This window comes from Maylandia zebra, unplaced genomic scaffold (assembly GCF_041146795.1).
Source record: "Maylandia zebra isolate NMK-2024a unplaced genomic scaffold, Mzebra_GT3a scaffold11, whole genome shotgun sequence".
NCBI classification, from domain to species: Eukaryota; Metazoa; Chordata; class Actinopteri; order Cichliformes; family Cichlidae; genus Maylandia; species Maylandia zebra.
In genome coordinates, this window is record NW_027490041.1 from 4699585 (window position 1) to 4715831 (window position 16247).

General features: G+C 43.7%; 1 long non-coding RNA gene across 1 annotated transcript; it reads left to right on the top strand.

The window, feature by feature from the left end:
• The first annotated feature begins 6180 nt into the window (after positions 1-6180).
• LOC143416042 (uncharacterized) lies at positions 6181-15414 on the top strand. Its single transcript, XR_013096469.1, has 3 exons — positions 6181-6258; positions 8534-8639; positions 15264-15414. It is a non-coding gene; the product is annotated as an uncharacterized LOC143416042 (long non-coding RNA).
• The last annotated feature ends 833 nt before the right edge of the window (positions 15415-16247 follow it).

Here is a 16247-nt window from a genome sequence, read left to right on the forward strand (position 1 = left end):
GTGTGCAGGACCTCACAGGCTGCTGCAGCGTTAGCAGAGGGCGGGACATACACAGCTATCATAATCACGTGTGTAAACTCTCGTGGTAGATAGTACGGTCTCATGCTAACCGCTAGCAGCTCAATGTCCTTACAGCATAGCGTCTCTTTGATAGAGAAATGCCCAGAGTTACACCATCTATCGTTCACAAACACAGCCAGACCCCCTCCTCCCTTCTTACCACTCTCCGCTGTTCTGTCATAAGAGGCTCAGCAGCTAAAGCAGCACACCTGGGTCTCCCAGCCTATTAAAAGCAGCCCTTTGCTTCACCTGCTTCACTAAACATTATTATTTTAAGCAGAGTGGTGTGATTTATGTAGGCATTGCTGTGTGACAGGATGACTTTTCTTGCACACCCACCAAATGAGGGCGCACATGCTTCCACGCCCACTGGTGACTGCACACATCCTTTCAAGGAAGCATTTCATTCATCCCTAACAAATGGAACAAAACACTGTGCAGCGTGTTCAGGTTTGAACGTGGCCCTGGCCTCTCTCTGCATCCACCTGGCACATGCAACACACATCCACTCCCTGCTGAGCTGCTTGTATTTGATGTGTTGAAGTTTTGGTAAAGTTTGAATAAATTCCACTTTATTTATAGGAACATTTCATCTGTGGACTCCTGCTTCCCCTCTCCTTGAGCCAGTTTGTGACGGGAACATGACATAAGAAAAGTAATTTATCCCTTTTTGATTCTGTGTATCTGGCGCTCATCCAGTGAGTTCACACTTGGCAGAAACAGACTGAATTTGTCTGGAGAACTTTGGCTTCAGCCAAGTTAGATAAACACACTGTGTCTCTGTCAAAACAGCAGTGTAGTTGTGGCACCCCTGTGAGGGAATGACCACATGAATATTATTTTGTGTAAAACACTCATGTAACGGGACATTTTTCATTGCTATATGTATTTATTTTCAGTTTCTTTAAGAGGATAGAAAATCCATGTAACAGGGATTCATTTTATGTTAGAAAGCAGTGAGGGCGGAACTTTGGTGCTTGCTCCGGGGTTTCGGGGAGCAGTAAGTGGAGCCCACCTTCCGCTGCTTCCTCAGACACGTTCTGGAGGAAAGCAGAGACGCATCGTGTCTTCCTTACTCTGCTCTTCACCTGCTTTTACAGGTCGGTACACGGTGCTCGCACCGAAAATGTTGTTTATTGTCACCATGGTTACCCACGTTAATGTGAATGGGAGAGTTAAGGCGGTCCGCCAAAGTTATTTATATGTAAACACGGGAGAAAACCAGAGGAGTGTCCCGCGCGACCGCACCGCGAGCCCGCTCGTTAGGTGGAGCGCTCGTGAAGCAGAGTCAGTGCGCTCCTATGCTCTGTGCAAACGTGTTGTAATGCTCCAATCAAATCAGTTCTGTGAGATGTGAATGTTAATAGTTCTGTTAAAGTGACTGAGTAGATTAGCTAGTGTAACACAAGCACTCTGAGCAACTCTGTGTAGCTAACAGAGGCATTCATGGGTTGATTCAACAAGCTGTGTTTCATGATGCACTAAATAGTGATTTTGCCAGTAAATTACTGGAGGGAACAAATGTAATGTATTTACCAATGCTGTTATTGAATAGAACTGTTTAGCCAGTAAGACACTGCAGAAGACAATGTGATGTGTTTATTGATATGATAAAAGGATGTAGCTGTTATGGAAAGAAGTGTGAACTTGAGAAACTGAACCAGTTAAAAAGAGTATATTTCACTGATGTTGTGAAATAAGTAAATGTAATTGATGTGAATGAGGAACCAGCTGAACAGTATATTGAAAGCTCATGTTTAGTGTTTTATAGCATTTATTTGTGTGAAATAAATCAGACTCAGACACGTTCTGGAGGAAAGCAGAGACGCATCGTGTCTTCCTTACTCTGCTCTTCACCTGCTTTTACAGGTAACATGTTTGTCATCGAGGTCTTCATCCTTGGGACCCGTAACATAGTAACTTCTTCATTGTTATACTTCTATAGTTTTCCCATTTTGTGAGCTGTGGATGTGGAAAGTGTCTCAGTGACACATCCACATGAAAACGGCGTTACCTTCGTTCATTTGCACGTCAAATGAACGAGCTGTTTGGACTTTAACGTCACAGCTGATGCTTCGATACTCGAACTCAAGAGTTCAGCTTCCACTCAGAGGTACAAGTACACACAGCAAAGATAAACGTGTACACAAGGTTGAACCCACAAGTGCACAGCTCCAACCAGAGATGGGCAGTAATCCCATTACTTTTTTCAAGAAACGAGTAAAGTGAGGGATTACTATTGCAAAAAAGGTAATTAGATTACTGTTACTTTCCCGTAAGCACGCTGCGTTACTGCGTTACTAAAACCGCAGCTGTGTGCAGATGAACAATGGATAATCTATCGAGTGTGGAGAGAGTGTGAGCGTGCAGCGTTTAAAGCGTGGAAGCACTGACCTTACTTTGAGTTTGACTCTGTAAAAAGTGACAAAAACATTAGCATCCGCTGTTCACTGCGTGGGAAGACAACATGCTCACTCACTATGTGTTAATGGGCATGCTTATTTATAACTTTGATAAAATGTCATAAAAATAATTCCATGCCAGCTCACCATTGGTGATCAGGTAGTTTCTGTTCCAGTTCCAGTCCCATAAATCATGAAGCTTGCTGCCAGAAAAGCTTCAAATCTCCTTTGAAAGCTGTTTGTGGTCTTGATTGTGGGAGCTTCAGTTGTCTGACTCCAGCTGCCACACAGTGCTCACTGATATCATTTGCAAAAACCCCAGTGTGACAATATTTATCAGGAAGTGACGACTTTTCTTTGAACATTTGCTCAGGCTAAGCTGTGCTTTCTACCACAGTTGGGAATTTCCTGGTTTACAACAAATTATTGTGTCAACACCGCATAAGATTTCAAACTACAGGAAAATCACTGGAGTTATAAGAGGCAGACAACGACACACACACCACATGCATGCTGTTGCTATTTATTGTGGATTAACCTGTCAAGGGCAAGAACAAAAGAATTCTGCCTCAAATACAGGAAATCATAGCTTTCCTGTATTTCCTCCATTGTTGGCATGCTGGTTAGTGCTGTTGCTCCACAGTAAGAAGGTCCTGGGCTAAATTATCCATGAATGTAAACGGCTGTGTGTTTCTATCTGATAGACTGGTGAGCTGTCCAGGGTGTACCCTGCCTGGTAACCTATCACTTCAGGGTTATTTCCCAGCCCTGCTGCAACCAGGATAGAGATAGGAGGATGGTAGTTGTTGTAGACCCATTCAATTTCAATTGAAGGATTAAAATGTTCCAGGAGCTCAACTTACTCCATCTGAACATGTTTCAATCGTGTTTTATGAACACAACATGCAGGTTTACTGAATATGAAAAGGTTGTGTTGATTTAACTCAGTTGTTTAAGTTTCTGCCAAAGCAAAACCTTTGTGTGCAACCAGTGTCCACTATTGAATCAAGTAAATCCAACATGTTTTTGTCAGTGCAAAAGGAGTTACGGTGCCTGTATTCCTGCACAATATTGTCCCGGGAGGGAGGAAAACTTTCTGGTGAAGTTTTGGTTGATTTTTGGGTTTTGCTTGACACTAGGTTGATTTTATCAGTGAGGTTTGGATTGTTTTCTTTCTCTAAGAGAGAGAAAGATGGTTTTATGCTTGGACATGTTTGCAATGGGCCCCAGTATTTGTTACTTTATTAGTATTTTATTGGTTGGGTTTGTTTGTGCTTTTGTTACAGTGCACTGAGATAAGAACATCTGAGAGGTGTGATCCACCGGTGGTGATATTTTGGTATTTTGTGAGTTCCCGATTTAACAAATCAGCTCTTTAATCCAGACCTGAGAGGTTGAACTTTAAAGCGCTATAAAATATTCTTACTGGAAACAGTGGCAAAGTGTTTTTCTCCATGATTATAATGGGCTTGGGAGAAATTCACTTATATGTGACATTGATCACATGAGAAGTCCTGAGCCTAAAAGGATTGCAGCGAGTCAATCCAGTCCAAAAACAAGGAGCTGTTTTCCTTTAAAATGATGACGTCATCTTGCTGGTGATGGAGGCTCGAATAGGCTGCGCGTGAGACTCCATTATCAGCAATATGTGGTATGAATGTGTGTGGATGTATGCATGTGACTGGACTGTGACGGACTGACGACTAAAAGTTTAACTGACTTGATACTGAGACAAAAACGGTGCCGACTTTAGGATTAGTGAATGTCCACAACAATTCACCCAGCCTGTAGAAGAAGGGTGGAGGTTTTGTCTTGCTTTGTTTGTGCAGGAGCAGAAGGATGACAGAGACTAAAGGGGGAGGCTGTAGCTTCACATGAGTGTGAGCTGCAGACTGAACCCTTTGGTTGCTAATGTTGAGTCACTGATGTTTGCATTAAGAAAATTGTGTTTTATTAGCTGTGTTTTAATTAAGGTATCACATTATATTGTTGGGAATGTTAAATGCTAAAGTGAAGAAAAGCTTTGATTTCACTCATGACTGAACATGTTATTATTAACCATAGCAGGCCACTGTAAAGAGTCAATTAACTGTTATAGAGGAAAAAAAGGCCAAAAACTCTGTGAATACCTATGAATAACAGGCAATGATAGACTTGTCACATTCAAAATAGAGATATGTAATAACAAACACGGGTCCGTGTCATTTAGGTTCTCCATTGAAATAGTCAATCATTTAGAAAAGTAGAATATATATATATATGTCTCAACGCTGTTTCTCAATAATATTAAAAACCTAAAAACTATTGTTGTGGAAGATAGAAGTCACTGTGACAGCCCTCTGACTGTGGAGGACGTTTGTAATCCTATTTCTGCACTTAAGGCCAACAAATCTCCCGGCACAGATGGTTTAACTGCAGAGTTTTATGAATCATTTTCTAATCTCCTGGCTCTGTTCTTACTGCAGCTTTTCATAGGAAGTGTAGAGAATAACATCCTCCCTCCTACTCTTACTCAGGGTCTCATAACACTTATTCCAAAGCCAAACAAAGACTTACTTCTTATTGATAATTGGAGACCCATCTGTCTGCTCAATGATGACTATGAGATTATGGCTTTAGTACTTGCTAACAGAATGAAAGAGTTCTTGGACACAATTATCGATGAGACACAATCAGGCTTTATGAGAAACAGACACCTTTCTAAGAACATGAGACTGGTTTTAGATCTACTTGATTACTCTGATTTGGTATCTGACTATAGCTTCATTCTCCTCCTGGATTTTTTAAAGGCTTTTGATACAATTGAACATCAATTTATTTTCCACTCTTTGGAAAAATTTGGCATTTTTCTGTAAAGCTATCAAAACCTTGTACACGAATGGCAATAGCTCAATTAAAATGATTAAGACTCCACCCCGAGATTTGACCTGTTATACAAGGAATCAGCACAGCTGATAAGGAGCTCATCATCAGCCAGCTAGCTGATGACACCACACTCTTCTTGAAGAATGCAAATCAAATCCGTCCAGCCCTTAGTGTTATTAGTGATTTCTCTGAGGCATGTTAATACTTTTAGCTATTTTATATCCATAAATGTAAGTTTATTAATAAAACACCATATTTCTGCCTTTTTATAAGGATATGAATTGTACATACAATCAATTTCAGACTCAACCAACAAAAAGCCTCTCAGAACAATATTTATATTGTAACAGTTGCTATTGTAATGCAGTGTATCACCACATGGCGGCGCCTCCTGTCTCACGACTGGTGTCACCCCCTTTTTGTTCTTCTTCGCACTCCTCCTGTAATGGATGCTCCCGTGTGTACGCGGACTAGTGTGCTCTTTAGTAATGTGTGGTAGAGGTAGCACTTTTATTTTTGATATTGTAAATAAATGAGTACTTTTTGGAAAGTCAGAAGCTGTTGCTCATTTGCTATCCACCTGCACACCTCCGCGGCTGGCTTCATCTCCACTGCACGTTACAATATGTTGATTTTTTTCGCCTACTCATATCATAATTTTTTTACTCCTGGTTCTGTATGTTCATGTTCTGTTCTTTTGTAAACTTCATCTGTTTGTATGTTGTATACTCATTGTGTTTCAATAAAGTTCGATTTAAAAAAAGGTACGTTCTAAACGAAGCTTCAGACGTCACTGATCACGTGACTCTGGCCAAACGAATCAAGCCTCGACACGGTGCTTCTGAAGCAGCGCGTTGATCTTTCTGACACACGCACCGGAGCGTCAGCTTCAAGCGGACCATCACTACGTCTCACATCTAAAGGTGTCAAGGTAACTTTGAACTGAGTTCAGTCAATCTGGAGTTTTTCCAAGTTTTCTGTTGCTCTCTGTGAGAGAAGAGCGTTAAAGGCGGGGCTCTCCAGAGTCCAGCAAAACAGGAAACCACAGCTGGGTGTGTGTAAGTGTGCAAACCAATAGAATGCATCGTGGTGGGGGGGGGGGCATCACGGGCAAGAAAAAAATAAAAGAATCGGTCGTACCCATGCTTCCCCGACGTCATGCCAGCGCATATTGGGAAATTCGTAGGCACCGATCGGTTTTCTATCAGCCATTTGCTGGGAGTAAGGGCGCCCTCCGTTTGCGAGGTGCGCCTGCTGCTGGCGGCACAGGGAGGAGAGGGCGGGGCGGCGGGGAGTCTCTGGCTGGCTGGAGCGGCATCTAATAACCAACTCGCAAAACAAAATAAAAACAACAAACAGATATTATGATACAGACATATAATCTGCACCGATGTTTTTTCTACATTCTATAAAGTGAGCGCGAGAGCCCTCGGTGCGCCTGCGCGCTGCTGAAGTCAAAGTAAACTTTATTGTCATCTCCGCTACAGACAGTCCAGCATATAGAGAGACGAGACGACGAGGCTGCAGTTACAGCGGTGCAAGTAAACAAACAATAAATATAAGAAGAGTAAGAAAATAAATCTACACTTTAGGACTCGGGGTAAAGGATCAATAACAATTTAATTTATAATTTACAGTTTGATGATTTAAAGTCTCACACAACCCGTCAAAAGGGGCGGGGCCGGCTGCTTCCAAGTAGAGCACATTTCATTTATAATGATGTAAATCCAAGCCCATCATGGATTCACGATCTGAATCCTGGGTTGTGTGAAATCCCAGAAATCAACCTTAGACAAAGTGAATCTGTGAACTAAGGTGTAGGTCTGTTAGGTTAATTGTGCTGATCCTCGGGTTGGGGGATTTGTGTTTGTACTGGAGCGCAAAATTCAAACCAATGGAAGATGGACAACAAAAGTTCAAAGCCATCAGGTGCTCAGGTTAGAAAAAAGAGAAAAGATGCAGGTAAGCAGACGTGTGATTGGATAATGGCAGGTCATCCTGAACCAATCAGACTAAACTCCAAACAATACATTATGTTACAGATTTTAATAGTAATTAGTCATTGTTACTTGTTGATTTGTCCTTTTCTCATTGTGTGACGAATTATGACGACTGTTTGGTAGCTGTTATTGTCTCTCTCTCTCTCTTCATGTGTGTTTCTCTGGTGAAACAACAGTTTTGTGTTAATGTTAGGGCTGCACGATTTTGCATAAAATGAGAATCACGATTTTTTTTGGCTTAGAATTGAGATCATGATTCTCTCATAACAATAAATAAACATAAAACAACAAATGTCTCACGTTTTGTTGTTGCAGCAAAATGTTGTCCTGCTTGAAATTCCGTCTCCACCGTTGCTCGACGCTGCGTGTACAGAGCAGGTAGTGCAACAATAGAAAAATAGTTGCGGGACGGCACTGTGTAGCGTTTGTCTAGGGTGTTGATCGTTTTCCTAAATCCCTCGTTTTGCACAGTGTTGATGGAGCCATATCTTTGGTCAGGTGATAAGTGATAGCCTCCGTGATGTCTTTGTGCCTGCGGGAGTTCGACGTGTATAGGGAAGCGCTGTATAAGGTTCCCGTTATTGATGTTTGGGTGGTTGACCGGGACGGATTTTCTCCTGTCACTTTCTCGTCATCCCTGACGTGCTCTCCGTTGTTTTTTCCCTGCTAATTTTAGCATCACACGGCACAGCTTCTGTATCACGTGGTATAAGGCTCCGCCCTTGTCATTTGTTGAGCAGGAAGAGTGAGCGCTTGTTTTCATGCAGAGTACGTCCCGGATCAAAATGTGAAGTTTTACAAATCACCACTTCTTTAGTGAATATCATTTCAGTCTCAGACAACCTCGTTTCTCTTACAGAGGTTGAATGCACCTTCTGCGGATGGCGGTACCACACAGTGTGCGTGGACTTCCCCTGCACAGAAGGCAACTACAAATGCTGTGAATGCTAAATAAAGAGAAACAAATGATCCCTGTTGTCTTTGCTTGATGATTGGTTTGAGTCTTGACAATCCACATTGCTGGCGTTGCATCTTTCAATGGCAGCAATGGCAGGTATCAGTGCTCAAACCTTTTGTGTTTGTTTCCAACAAGTTGCCCACCTCGGGAAACAAAAATGTGTTCTTTTACTTGTCAGATGAACATATGAGACACTTTGACTCTTCAGTGCAGTGTGGAGCCTAACAAAGATCTGTTTTGTGTCCCAGCTGATCAGCAGGAGGAGGAGAGTCTGACGGAGCAGCAGAGGAACATTTTCAGCTACTTGGACTCAGCTCAGCCACTACAGAGGAAACAATGAGCTCAACACAGAAGGTGACAGACAGAGCAGGACCATATGACCAAAGATATTTATCACCATATACATTTGTGTATCATGTAACACTATAGATCAACTTAGCTCAGAATATATAAAGCATATAAACAGTTACAGCAATATGATGCAACACACACAGCAGCTACTGATCCAAAATACTCAAAGCTTCATAGAACTGAAACCAACATTTATTTTTAGCTCCATTCTGCTGCTCAAATCAAATCACTTTTATTGTCACATCACATGTGCAGGTACATTGGTACAGCACATGTGAGTGAAACAGAGAAACAAAATACAATAATGTAAACAAGCAAAATACAAGAATGGCTACGTCTGAAACTAATAAATATATGTACAATATATAATAGTATATGCATTTCTGGATGTGTATACCAAATATTTTTGTGTGTGTACACATATTTTACAAATTAAATAGAGTAAACAATAAATAAAATATATAAAAATATACAGAGTTGAATATGTGCAAAACAAGTGGCATTTATATACAGTGTGGAGTGCATAGTGTTGCAGTTCCCGTAGTGAAGCTGAGGTGTCTATGACGTGTTCAGCAGTCTGATGGCCTGATGGAAAAAGCTGTCTCTCAGTCTGCTGGTACGGGACCGGATGCTGCAGAACCTCCTTCCTGATGGAAGCAGTCTGAACAGTTTATGGCTGGGGTGACTGGAGTCCTTGATGATCCTCCCCGCTTTCCTCAGGCAGCGCTTCCTGTAGATGTCTTGGAGGGAGGGAAGCTCACCTCCAATTATCCGTTCAGAGCACCGCACTACTCGCTGGAGAGCTTTGCAGTTGTAGGCGGTGCTGTTGCCAAACCAGGTGGTGATGCATCCAGTGAGGATGCTCTCAATGGCACAGTGATAGAAGGTCCTGAGGATGCGGGGGCTCATGCCGAATCTTTTCAGTCTCCTGAGAAAGAAGAGGCGCTGCTGCGCCTTCTTCACTGTTTTGTTTATGTGTACTGACCACGTAAGATCCTCAGCCAGGTGTACACCAAGGAACCGGAAGCTGCTCACTCTCTCCACAGCAGCGCCGTTGATGGTGATGGGGGTGTGTACTTCTCTGCACCTCCGGAAGTCCACTATCAACTCCTTTGTCTTTGCGACGTTGAGGGTGAGATGGTTGTCTTGACACCAGTGGGTCAGGGCGCTGACCTCCTCCCTGTAAGCCGTCTCATCACCGTTGGTGATAAGACCCACCACTGCAGTGTCGTCCGCAAACTTCACAATGATGTTGGAGCTGTTAGTGGCCGTGCAGTCGTAGGTGTAGAGTGAGTACAGGAGAGGGCTCAGTACACACCCCTGTGGAGCACCAGTGTTCAGTGTGATGGGGGATGAGGTGATGCTGCCCAGTCTGACCACTTGGCATCTGTCAGACAGGAAGCTAAGGATCCAGCTGCAGAGGGAGCTGCTCAGTCCTAGATCCTGCAGTTTCCTGTCCAGCTTCGAGGGAACGATGGTATTGAATGCTGAGCTGTAATCTACAAACAGCATTCTCACATACGTGTCTCTCTTCTCCAGGTGTGACAGGGCAGTGTGTAGTGTCAGGGCTATGGCATCATCAGTGGACCTGTTGTGGCGGTATGCGAACTGTAGAGGGTCCAGTGAGTCGGGTAGTGCAGAGCAGATGAAGTCCCTGACCAGCTTCTCGAAGCATTTGCTCACGATGGGGGTCAGGGCTACAGGTCGCCAGTCGTTCAATGAGGAGATGGTGGAGGATTTGGGTACAGGGACGATGGTGGCCATTTTGAAGCAGGCTGGAGCAGACAGAGAGAGGGAAAGGTTGAAGATGTGTGTGAACACTCCAGCCAGCTGAGCCGCGCATGACTTGAGGACGCGGCCGGGAATCCCGTCCGGACCAGTAGCTTTGCGTGCGTTCACCTTCTTGAACCACCTCCGCACATCCTCCTCAGACAGAGTGTGCGCACTGACGTCATCCGCGGTGCGCACACTGTCTGGTCTCATGGTGTTCGCTGTGTCGAATCTAGCGTAGAATACGTTTAGATCCTCACACAGAGAGGCCGTGGTCTGCGGTGTGCTGGGTTTCCCTCTAAAGTCTGTGATCGTGTTTAGTCCCTGCCACATACTCCGAGGGTTGTCAAACTGTTGCTCCACCCTGTCCTTGTACTCACGTTTGGCTGCTTTGATCGTCTTCCGGAGTTGGTAATGTGCGTGTTTGTAGTCCGATGTGTTCGCGGAGGCAAAGGCGGTGCTCCGTGCTGCCAGTGCCGCGCGAACATCTCCATTAATCCAGGGTTTTTGATTTGGGAAGGATTTAACTGTTCTGGATGGGACGACATCTTCCACGCATTTCCTGATAAATCCACAGACTGAGTCTGTGTATTCATCAATGTCTTTAGCGGCCACGTTAAACACTTCCCAGTCCGCGTGATCAAAACAGTCCCGCAGCGCAGACTCCGATTGGTCCGTCCAACAGTGCACCGCCCTCCGGGTTGGAGCTTCCTGTTTCAGCTTCTGCCTGTAGGCGGGCAGGAGCAGGATGGAGCGGTGATCTGATTGGCTGAATGGGGCGCGGGGGAGGGCTTTGTACGCATCCCGGAAAGAGGTGTAGCAGTGGTCGAGTAGCCGGTCTCCACGGGTGTTAAAATGGATGTGTTGATGGAGTTTTGGTGAGACTTTCTTCAGGTTTCCCTTATTAAAGTCTCCGGCTGTGATAAACGCTGCCTCTGGGTGTGCGGTTTCCTCGCTCCTGATCGCGCTGTACAGTTCCCTGAGTGCACGGTCAGTGTCGGCTTGTGGGGGAATGTAAACAGCCGTAATAATCACTGCTGTAAATTCCCTCGGTAGCCAGAATGGCCGGCACTTAATCATCAGGTACTCCAGGTCTGGTGAGCAGAAGGATTTGACCGGGTGCACGTTCGCATAATCACACCAGCTGTTGTTGATCATGAAACATACACCACCGCCTCTGCTTTTCCCAGTAAGATCCTGTGACCTGTCCGCGCGGTGCACAGAGAACCCCGGCAGTTGTATTGCGGAGTCCGGTACTTTGTCCGATAGCCAGGTTTCTGTGAGGCAGATCACGCAGCAGTCCCGCATCTCTCACTGGAATGAGATCCGTGCCCGAAGCTCGCACAGCTTGTTCTCCAGAGACTGCACATTAGCCAGTAATAAACTGGGTAACGGTGGTCTGTAAGTGCGCCGTCTCAGTCGAACCAGAACGCCAGATCTTCTCCCTCTGCATCGGCGTTTGCGGCCTCCAGGGCCAGAGAACAAAGGCGTCTCAGGTGAGATGAATGGGGGGTCTGTAAACGGAGCGTCCGTGTTGCAAAACTTGAACTCCGGAAAGTTATAAGAAAGACCATCTTTTATGTACAGTAAGGTTTGTCGGTTGCACACAAGGAGACAAGTGCTGCTCGTGAAAAAATAAAGGAAAAGTAAAATTAAACACAGAAAAAAAGCTGTTGCTTGGGGGAGCTCGCGACGAGGCTGCCATACTCTGCGCCATCTTGTTCCAACAACTGCTGATACAGACTTTAGGTTTCTGAACATTAAACTTGTTGCTGCCTTTCATAGTGTGTAACTTGAAGGCCCTGAGTACTTTCTCCCACACTGAAAACACTGGGATGATAACATTATTTGAACATTACCTAATAAGACTGATTCAGCACAGACAGTTATGTTAAACTTTCCTAGCAGTCCTTCACAAACAGGGAACAGTCTGTCTATTCTCTCCATCTGTCAGCTGCTGCTGGCTCTTCCTCCTCCTCTTCCTCACACACTGCTGAGTTTGTCCTGGTGGATCATCAGGGCTGCAAAGCCTCACAGATGATGTGCAGCAGTGGCTCCCTCAGTCTGTCCTCACTCTGGACACTTGCAGTCGTCACACATGGAAATCAAATGTGTGATAAGCTGCAGGATTCAAACACAAGTGTAACTTATAAACACATGTTCATACTTTTATTCCACAATCAGAGAGAAAGAAACAGAGAGAGAGTGCAGGACAGACAGACAGGTGACAGTCTCAGGTGTACACACTGCTACACAACAGCACCAGAGAAGCAGGATTTAGTGTTTGTGTTATTACGAGTGTAAACAAGAAGAGTTCCAGATGGTGCAGTGGACACATGTGTGACTGCTGTGATTAAAGCATCTTTCTTTCAGCTTAACGAGTGAACCGTCAGCTCGTTCAAACACACGTTAAAGTGCGTTTGGCTCGACACCACCGAACAGAGGCAGCAATATAACACAGCTAACATTAACAGTGCAGTGGATCCTGCTTGTGCCGTGATGTTCAGGACTGCAAACCGAGCAGCATCACTGACTTTCAGCTTGTTGTGTTTGTGGATATATGACTGACTTTAATTATCCACAAAATCATCACATTCTCTGTCAGATTAAGGTCGACTATTGAACGGCGTATATTTTAAAGGCTTTAAAACCAAGTTAACGCTGAAAGTACAAACATCACTAATGTCACATAACTCTGCCGACAAGGCATAGCTATGGCTATGAAATGCTCTTTGTGTATCACTTCTTCATTATGAAAGATGTCATTAATGCACTAGTAATGTCTCATCTGGAGTATTGTTCAATCATTTGGTCAGCAGCTAATAAGACAGATCTTAACAGACTTCAGTTAGTCCAGAATAAGGCGTCCAGATTAGTGTGAAGATGTTCATACTATACTAATATTGATCAAATGCATAATAACCTTTCTTGGCTTCCTGTACAGGCTAAAATATTCTATGGCTTACTTGTAGTTCTAAAGAAAGCAATTCTGTTAAACACGCCACATTTATTCTGCTCAGCTGCAGTATCCAGATGAAATACATCATCATATTACACAGTTTTCAACAAGCTGTAATTTAGTAAATGCTCGAGTTAAAAGTAACGTTTTGTAAAACTGTTACATTTAGAGCAACTTTTAAGTGGAATAAGTTGCCTTAAAAAATTAGAGAATTATTCAAAACTTCAATGAACACTTAAAAGCTGATTTACAGAGCTTTTAGTTGTTGTAAATATTGTAAGACATGATTTGTTTTTGAAATTTGTGTAATGTGCCTCAATGTTATTGATATTCATCATCAACATCATCAACTTTATTTATAAAGCACTTTAAAACAACCACAGCTGACACAAAGTGCTGTACACTGGAACTGTAAAATAAAATTACATGAGATATAAATAAAACACAAATAAAAGAAGAGTGAAATCATTAATTAAATAACTACTTCAATTAAAAAAGAAACTAAGTCTCACTGAGGTTAAAAGCCAAGGAATAAAAGTGGGTTTTAAGACGTGATTTAAAAGTGGACAGTGAAGGGGCCTCTCTAACGTGCATGGGCAAATCATTCCATAACTTTGGAGCCACAATAGAGAAGGCCCCGCCCCCTCTGAGCTTCCTCCTGGATCTCGGTACCTCCAGGAGCAGCTGGTCAGCTGACCTGAGAGACCGACAGGGTGTGTGGAGATGAAGAAGCTCAGAGAGGTAAGGCGGGGCAAGACTGTGAAGGCATTTAAAAACAAACATAAGAATTTTAAAATGAACTCTAAAAGACACAGGCAGCCAGTGCAGAGAGGCTAGCACGGGGGTTATATGCTCTCTTTTTTGAGTTCCTGTTAGGAGTCGTGCAGCCGCATTTTGAACCAGCTGCAGACGTGAGAGCAATGACTGACTGACCCCCACATAAAGTGAGTTACAGTAGTCCAGGCGGGAAGAAATAAAAGCATGGATCACTGTTTCAAGGTGCTGCCTCGAAAGAAAAGATTTTACTCTTGCCAGTCGCCTTAAATGATAAAAACCGGACTTCACCACTGCTCTGATTTGGTTGTCCAATTTAAAATCACTGTCCAACTTAAAACCAAGGTCAGTAACAACAGATTTAAAATAGACTTCCAGGGATCCTAAAACAACAGGGGAGGACTCACAGGGACCACTGGGTCCAAACACCAACAGCTCTGTTTTCTTTTCATTAAAATTTAAAAAGTTTAGAGCCAACCAAGCTTTAATGTCATCTAGACAAGTCAAGAGAGGTTTTATAGAGATGCCATCCTTGTGTTTTAGTGGCAAATAAAGTTGGCAGTCATCGGCATAACAATGAAATGAGATCCCATGCCTTCTAAGGATAGAACCCAGAGGCAATAGATACAGTGAAAAGAGCAGTGGCCCTAAAATTGAGCCCTGTGGGACGCCGCATGACAGAGGAGCAGAAGACGATTCGTAACCGAGAAGGCTGACAGAGAAATATTATTATTATTATTATTATTATTATTGATTGCTTATATTTGAACAATTGTGAAACCTCACTGTGGATGTAAGAGTGAAATTATGTGGATATCTTGAATCCACTTTATTGTGTAATGTTTTATGTGAGTATTTGACGGAAGACGAGCAACATCTGTTGTGGAAGCTAACGGGGTTCCTTTAGAATAAACAAACATAGGATTTATTATCACTGAATAATTCTGTATAAATTGGATGTAATGTGTTAGAACTACCAGCAGGTGGGGATAAGAGACCTTTAAGGTGTTTGGTGCCACGCTCCACCTTCAGGTTTAAAACTAGTGTTAATGGAGTTTGAAGGTTGAGTTTGTTCCACGACTGCATTTCACTCACTGCCTCTATTTGTATCTCTGTCACTGCAGGACCAACATGGAGCCAGAAGTCAGCGCTCTCAGGAGGCCGACAAACCTCACAGAAGAAAGGGAGAGAAAAAACACACCTGTGACGAGTGTGGGAAGGGTTTTACTGTGAGGGCTAAACTAAAACAGCATCAGGTCATCCACACTGGAGAGAGACCGTTCAGCTGTGACTTGTGTGGAAAGTCTTTTTCCTTGAAGGGTTACCTAACAAGACACCAACTCATCCACAGTGGAGTTAGAGCGTACAGCTGTGATCAATGTGGCAGAGCTTTTACTGACAGTAGCCACTTACAGAGGCATCTAGTTACCCACTCTGGAATTAAGGCATACAGCTGTGACGAGTGTGGGAAGGGTTTTACTGAGAAGGGTTACCTAAAACAGCATCAGGTCATCCACACTGGAGAGAGACCGTTCAGCTGTGACTTGTGTGGAAAGTCTTTTTCCTTGAAGGGTTACCTAAAAACACACCAACTCATCCACAGTGGAGTTAAAGTGCACAGCTGTGATCAGTGTGGCAGAGCTTTTACTCACAGTAGCAGCTTACAGAGGCATCTAGTTACCCACTCTGGAATTAAGGCATACAGCTGTGACGAGTGTGGGATGGAGTTTACTCTGAAGGCTTCACTAAAACAGCATCAGGTCATCCACACTGGAGAGAGACCGTTCAGCTGTGACATGTGTGGAAAGTCTTTTTCCTTGAAGGGTTACCTAAAAACACACCAACTCATCCACAGTGGAGTTAAAGTGCACAGCTGTCATCAATGTGGCAGAGCTTTTACTCAAAGTAGCAGTTTACAGAGGCATCTAGTTACCCACTCTGGAATTAAGGCATACAGCTGTGACATCTGTGGAAAAACTTTCAGCCGGAGAGGGAGCCGAAATACACACCTACGCATTCACACCGGACATGATGTGTACTGCTGTGAACAGTGTGGCAAACAGTTTACAACAGACGCAGTCTTACAACGACACATGTTTACCCACACT